The sequence below is a fragment of the Argentina silus genome (genome assembly GCF_951799395.1).
Source record: "Argentina silus genome assembly, chromosome: 21".
In the NCBI taxonomy this organism is placed as follows: Eukaryota; Metazoa; Chordata; class Actinopteri; order Argentiniformes; family Argentinidae; genus Argentina; species Argentina silus.
In genome coordinates, this window is record NC_139675.1 from 10,945,488 (window position 1) to 10,953,444 (window position 7,957).

Sequence of the window (7,957 nt, forward strand, 5' to 3'; positions counted from 1 at the left end):
CATAAATAATATATGCCATTTAGTTGATGCTTTTATCCAAAGCAACTTACATTGCAGTGCATACATTTCAGTATATATGGTCTCAGCAGGAATCAAACCCACGACCGAAGTTGTTAGCACCATGCTCTACCAACTGAGCCACAGAGGACCACAAATAACAACCTCTAACTATGGAAGTGATGGAACAAAGAATAAGCATTTGAAGCCAAGCGGAAATTCAATATGTTGGAAATCAAGGGTGAGAAAACAGTATGCATTATGATTACATTTCTACCCGTTTGTTTGTTTTTGCCCTGTGTGTGTGCGTGTGCGTGTGCGTGTGCGTGTGTGTGTGTGTGTTTCTCATAGCCCACATGCCACCTAAGAAATACAGTGCCCTGCATAACTAATGAGACAGTAAAGCATTTTTTTCTTCTTTTGGCTCTACACTCCACTACACTGATTTGAAATCAAACAATTACTATGAGGTTAAAGTAGAGATTCTCAGCTTTTATTTGATGATATCCGTGTACATATTGGTTTCATTATTCTGAAATGACGACACTTTTTATGCATAGTCCTCCTATTTCAGAGTACCTAAAAGTGATTGATCAAAAGTCCAAGTTAACCAATCAAGTTTAGCATTTGGTCAACAATCTTTTGCATGCGATAACTGCCTGAAGTCTGCGACCCATTGACCCCACCAGATGCTGGGTATCTTCTCTGGTGATGCTCTGCCAGGCCTGTACTGCAGCCATCTTCAGTTGTTGTTTGTTTTGAGGACGCTTTGCCTCAAGTCTCCTCTTCAGGAAATGAAATGCATGTTCAATAGGATTTAAATCTGGAGATTGACTTCACTTTCTGGGGCTGAAAACCTCCCTACTCATTGTCCTGCTGCATGATGAAGCATCCAAAGTGGATGTATTTACTTGTACTTGACTTGTACGGAAAACATCTAACGAACCTAGTGTAACCCTAACCCTAACCCTAACCCTAACCCTAACCTTAACCCTAACCTTAACCCTAACTCTAACCCTAACCCAGAAACACCTGTCAAGCCAAGTGTCCCATCACTTTTAGGTACCCTGAAATAGGGGGACTATGCATACAATTGTATTTCTCCTTTATTTATTCAAAGTCCCTTTGAGACCAAGGTCTATTTTTCAAAGGTGCCCTGATTCCAAAATATATACACATCACTATTATTTACATCAAGATTTTAAAAGGACACAATTTACACAGACAATAACTTTTTGTTTTTACAGACAACAATTAATTCTAACAACAGCAGGTAAATAAAAGCTGAGAATCTCTACTTTAGCCAAATAGTAATAGTTTGATTTAAAATCCAAACTTGTGGAGTGTACAGCCAAAATAATAATTTAAAAAATGCTTCACTGTGCCATTACTTAAGCAGGGCACGAGATATATATATTTTTATTGTTGTTGCTTTTGTGTGGCTTTTTTTCCATCCCTCTTCTGGCACTTTTTTTTTTCAATTTCTGGCCCAGAGGGCCCTTTGTCGCAGGGAGAGAGGACCTGGAGGAGGTGAACCAGAGTATGGATCTGTTTCTGCACAGAAGGACACTGACACATACACAGAGTGAGTGTGAGCCCTGTGGTGTACCATCCTACCGTCTTTCTTTCTTTCTCTCTCCTCTCCTTCTCCTTTTCTCAATCATTGCTCTGATGAAGCCTCATGGGCAGACCTGTTGAATGCCTGACACGTGTGTGTGTGTGTGGGTGTGTGTTTGTGTGTGTGTGTGTGTGTGTGTGTGTGTGTGTGTGTGTGTGTGTGTGTGTGTGTGTGTGTGTGTGTGTGTGTGTGTGTGTGTGTGTGTTATGATGACAGTGTGTGTGTATGTGTTAGTATGCTCTGCCAGAGTGCTTGTCAGTCTTATGACTGGGAGCTGAGAAAGGATGTGTGTGTGTGTGTGTGTGTGTGTGTGTGTGTGTGTGTGTGTGTGTGTGTGTGTGTGTGTGTGTGTGTGTGTGTGTGTGCAGGCGTGTGTGCGTACTGTAGCAGACAGCAGGGTCCACTGCTTCTCTTATCAGACTCGGGAGCACAGGCTGTCTTTGCGCCGGTCGCCCTGGCGACAGTCACTGCCTACGGTTGACTGACAGGAGTTCCTGCTGCTAACTGTGATGTGAGACCAAACAGAAATGGTAAATATGCTTGTCTAGAGAGAGAACCGCTGCTCATGTAGAGAGAGAGGGAGGGGGGGAGGGGAAAGAACAGAGAGAGAGAGAGAGAGAGAGAGAGAGAGAGAGAGAGAGTGAGAGAGAGAGAGTGAGAGAGAGTGAGAGAGAGACATGTGGAGCAACAAAGTTAACAAGAAAGAGAGAGAGAGACAGAGATGTGGAGCAACAGAGTAAGCAAGCAAGAAAGAGAGAAAGATAGAGAGAGAGAGAGACAGACAGGCAGACAGACAGACAGGCAGACAGACAGACAGACAGACATGTAGTGCAATAGAGGAAGCGAGAAAGAAGAGATTCAGCCCTATGAAGAGATTCAGACTTATACGAAGAAAGATAGTCCACATTTTTGTTACAAAGTCTGCATTTACAAGCAAAATTGTAGTTCTCATGTTTTCCATGGTTTCAGACTATAGTTTTGGGGGGAAACCATGTGCTTTCTAGATTTTCAAATGACATTCCAACCCTACTGAAAAGAAACTGCTTAAACCACCATAAGATGTTATTTCTGGTGACAATCTGTTGTGTTTTTTTTACTGAGCTGCCCTTGGCCATGTCAACTGTCTGGTTAAATAAATGTTTAATTAAAAAATCCTTTCAAGAGGTAGATTGGATTGAAAATAACAGAACATTAAATTCATATGTACTTTTTGGAAATGTACTGAAATACAAATGAGCGGAAATTAAATTAAAATATACTTTTAATAAGTGCATTTGATATCTATAAGACATTAAATTCAATTATACTTTTTGGAAATATACTTAATTACAAATTAGAGGAAATTAAATTCAGGTAGACTTGCCAGAAGTACATTTGATTACAATTAATAGCATGTTAATCTCAAGTATACTTTTTGGAAGTATACCTAAAGTACAATTAAGTGGAAATCTATTGAAGTAGTTTCTCAATAAACATATGGAAGTTCAACATCAGTACAAATTAAGTATACTTTCAGTAAGTATAGAAAAACATGAATATATTTGAACGATATTAAGTACACATTAAACGATTTTATCTATACTTAAGTATACTTTTAAAGAATAAAGAACAGGGGACATTCGAAGGTTGTCAGCGGAGTGCGCCAGATGTCCGCCATGTCGGAGTCCCCCAGTGGTGCTTCTCATTCAGCCCTGACCACTCTGTGCACGCCACGACCGTGAGCTGCTTAGCGCCAATTAGCCTGCAGGCTACCTATTAGATTACACCACCACCTGTCTGCTTCCTGGGTCATTCGATTAGCTCTGTCTTCCACTTCCAGGTCATTGGATTACAAAGGCTAGGGAGACCGCTGCCACAGTCGTTAGCTGAAGGGGCTGTAGGAGAAGAGAGGATGGACACACAACCTGGGGTTAGAAGACCTTGGCAGAGGTTTGAACTCACCATGCTTTTGTGAACTCTGTAATAGCTGATTTCCAGTTTGTGTTGTGACGTGACCTGACATGACATGATGTGGTTCCAATGTGATACATGAAGTGATTCCTGATGATATCGGTGATGCACGTTCAAGCATTTGATTCTTAATCATCATTGATTCCTGCGTCATCAAGGGTAGTCATAATAGTAATGTGAGTACTTATCAAGAGGGAGATTATCCATGAAACATGCATTGCATAATGACGTGTTAATCAAAGGTATTGTGCTACCACAATTAGGGTTTAATTCACAAGGTACCCAACACGCCTTCACTTATGAAAACCGTCCCTGATTGGGAGGGGAGAGGAGTTGAGGCGTGGTCTTTCCGAAGAAACTTCAGCTACGTACCCAACTCCATCTAATAAAAGAAATCGGAAAAAATATATATTTATATATAGACTTCCAGAGCTCGACGAGATACATCACTAATTCAGCCGCTAACGACGCGCATTTCTGAGATGACACTGAAATATAGACAACGCCTTCTCTCTGCATGTCTCAGCCGTTAAGCTGTTGACTTCTGTAGGAGTCTGCGGGAGCTCATTTTGTCAACTACTTTGTAGAATGCAAATGTAATGAATGCAGACAAGGTAGAGCTGGCTAATTATCAGCAACGAGGAAGACAGGGTTGTCGGGGTGAAATGCCGAGAGGCAGGTAAATGAGTTTTACTGGAATGTGCCTCATTTTGTCGTAATGGAGTTTTAGCATCATTAGGAAACTGTCAGGAAAGAAAGTCTAGCAATCAGCACTATCACTCACGCGTTCTAGTCGTTTCTCTCCTGGCTTTAACTGAACCACAAACTGCCTTGTAAACACGGTTTAAGGGCTTGACCTTGGCCGGTGGACGGTGTCCTTTAGCAGCGAGGTGTTGGGTTTGTTCGACGTGACAGTTTGAATTAAAAAAGGGTTAGAAAAGGAAACATTCTCCTCCGCTTCTAAGATGTAGATGGTATTGTTTGTGAAGGCATGTTTTAAGGGTCTGAGTTGAAGGACTTGAAGGTCTTTTATATATATGGTGAAGTTTGTCAATATTCTTAAATCTTCTTTTAAGCTTTTAGCAGCACTTTGACTTGAATTCCTATTCCACGTTGCTAGTCCTAGTGGCCTAGTGCTACTGTAGGCCTAGTGCTGCTGTAGTGCTACTGTAGGCCTAGTGCTACTGTAGGCCTAGTGCTGCTGTAGTGCTACTGTAGGCCTAGTGCTGCTGTAGGCCTAGTGCTGCTGTAGTGCTACTGTAGGCCTAGTGCTGCTGTAGGCCTAGTGCTACTGTTGTGCTAATGTAGGCCTAGTGCTGCTGTAGTGCTACTGTAGGCCTAGTGCTGCTGTAGTGTTGCTGTAGGCCTAGTGCTACTGTAGGCCTAGTGCTGCTGTAGTGTTGCTGTAGGCCTAGTGCTGCTGTAGGCCTAGTGCTACTGTTGTGCTAATGTAGGCCTAGTGCTGCTGTTGTGCTGCTGTAGGCCTAGTGCTGCTGTTGTGTTGCTGTAGGCCTAGTGCTGCTGTAGGCCTAGTGCTGCTGTTGTGCTGCTGTAGGCCTAGTGCTGCTGTTGTGTTGCTGTAGGCCTAGTGCTGCTGTAGGCCTAGTGCTGCTGTAGTGTTACTGTAGTGTTGCTGTAGGCCTAGTGCTACTGTAGGCCTAGTGCTGCTGTAGTGTTACTGTAGTGCTGCTGTAGGCCTAGTGCTGCTGTAGTGTTGCTGTAGGCCTAGTGCTGCTGTAGGCCTAGTGCTGCTGTTGTGCTACTGTAGGCCTAGTGTTACTGTAGTGCTGCTGTAGGCCTAGTGCTGCTGTAGTGTTGCTGTAGGCCTAGTGCTGCTGTAGTGTTGCTGTAGGCCTAGTGCTGCTGTTGTGCTACTGTAGGCCTAGTGCTGCTGTTGTGCTACTGTAGGCCTAGTGTTACTGTAGTGCTGCTGTAGTGTTGCTGTAGTGTTGCTGTAGGCCTAGTGTTACTGTAGTGCTGCTGTAGTGTTGCTGTAGGCCTAGTGCTGCTGTAGTACTGCTGTAGGCCTAGTGCTGCTGTAGTGTTGCTGTAGGCCTAGTGTTACTGTAGTGCTGCTGTAGTGTTGCTGTAGGCCTAGTGCTGCTGTAGTACTGCTGTAGGCCTAGTGCTGCTGTAGTGTTGCTGTAGGCCTAGTGTTACTGTAGTGCTGCTGTAGTGTTGCTGTAGGCCTAGTGCTGCTGTAGTACTGCTGTAGGCCTAGTGCTGCTGTAGTGTTACTGTAGTGCTGCTGTAGTGCTGCTGTAGGCCTAGTGCTGCTGTAGTACTGCTGTAGGCCTAGTGCTGCTGTAGTACTGCTGTAGGCCTAGTGCTGCTGTAGTACTGCTGTAGGCCTAGTGCTGCTGTAGTGTTGCTGTAGTGCTGCTGTAGTGTTGCTGTAGGCCTAGTGCTGCTGTAGTACTGCTGTAGGCCTAGTGCTGCTGTAGTACTGCTGTAGGCCTAGTGCTGCTGTAGTACTGCTGTAGGCCTAGTGCTGCTGTAGTACTGCTGTAGGCCTAGTGCTGCTGTAGTACTGCTGTAGTGCTGCTGTAGTGTTGCTGTAGTACTGCTGTAGGCCTAGTACTGCTGTAGGCCTAGTGCTAGCAAAGCAACCTTGGTATATCACGTTTTTCGAGTTGCCTTTTTTTTAAGCTTCTGTAGGCATCTGTGGGAGCAAAATAGGATAGGGAAATCTGAAAAATAGAAATGTATGTGCAACTGTATATTTCAATATTTATACATTATACATTCATATTTTTCATGTTGCCTGTGTCATATTAAGCTCCCCTTAGAAATGTTCACCAGCCCAGTGGTGCAGTAAGTAACCCATACGCACATTGTATTTGTCATTGTTGTGGGGGCTGAGGCCATTTGCATTGTCCTCTAAATCAACAGGGGTAGTGTGTGTGTGTGTGTGTGTGTGTGTGTGTGTGTGTGTGTGTGTGTGTGTGCCTGCGTGCGTGCGTGCGCACGTGCGTGCGTGTGTGTGTGTGTGTGTGTGTGTGTGTGTGTGTCGTTGCATGTGTGTGTGTGAGTCCGTGCTCGCCTGCGTGTGTGTGTGTATTAATGAATCCACCCTGTCGTTTCTATCCCAGCTATTACAACCTCATTTACAATCTTCTCACTTACCCACAACGCCTTGGGGGTGCCCGGCACACACACACACACACACACACACACACACACACACACACACACACACACACAAACACACACAAACACACACACGCCCACGCCAAACACGTCCGCCATTTAAACAGGTTTACTCTCGGATTAGGGCCCACATTGACATTTGGAATGAAATGACTATGTACGTTACACAGAGGCCAACCGTGACATGGCAAACACATTTACCTCTCTGGTCCTCAGGCCCCTGGCATTCAAACAACACCGGCACCACGGGAGAGAGAGAGAGGGAGGGAGGGGGAGAGAGAGAGAGGGAGGGAGAGAGAGAGAGGGAGGGAGGGGGAGGGAGAGAGAGAGAGAGAGGGAGGGGGAGAGAGAGAGAGGGAGGAGAAAGAGAGAGAGAGAGAGAGAGAGAGAGAGAGAGGGAGGGGGGAGAGAGAGAGAGAGAGAGGGAGGGAGAGAGAGAGAGAGAGAGAGAGGGAGGGAGAGAGAGAGAGAGAGAGAGAGAGGGAGGGAGGGAGAGAGAGAGAGAGAGAGAGAGGGAGGGAGGGGGAGAGAGAGAGGAGAGAGAGAGAGAGGGAGGGAGGGAGAGAGAGAGAGAGAGAGAGAGAGGGAGGGAGGGAGAGAGAGAGAGAGAGAGAGAGAGGGAGGGAGGGGGAGAGAGAGAGAGAGAGAGAGAGAGAGAGGGAGGGAGAGAGAGAGAACAAAATAAATGAAAGGGAAATAATGGTCCAAAAAAGGGGGTTGGAAGCAAATGCAATTATTGTGTGTGGAAGCTGAAGCCCGTGAGACATTGATATCAGGTGCAGTGAGCGCCTCCCGCATGGAATAATGGCTGCCGGTGGTCAGAGGACGCTGTTTTTTTTTCGAGGTTACCTGTGGATTATTGCACGGGACGGTCTAATGGAAGGTTAATTTGAGTCCCCCGGAACACGTCTCTCGCCCATGGTGGGTGGAGGAGAGAGACTCATGGCGTGGTGGTGGGGTGGGGGGGGGGGGGGGGGGGTTGATAAGAGAGAGAGGAGAGGAAAGTACAGTAAGGACAAAACAGGGGGATGGACTGTTTTTGTCTCTGTTACTCTCTGTCCCTCCCTCCCTCCCTCCCCCTCTATGACCCTCCCTCCCCTCTGTCCTTCTCTGTCCTTCCCTCTCTGCCCCTCCCTCCCTCCCTCCCTCTCCTTTCCTCCCTCCCCCTCCCCTCTCTCCTCCTCCTTCCCTCCCTCCCCCTCTTTTCCCCGTCCCTTCCTCCCTGTCTCTCTGACCCTCCCT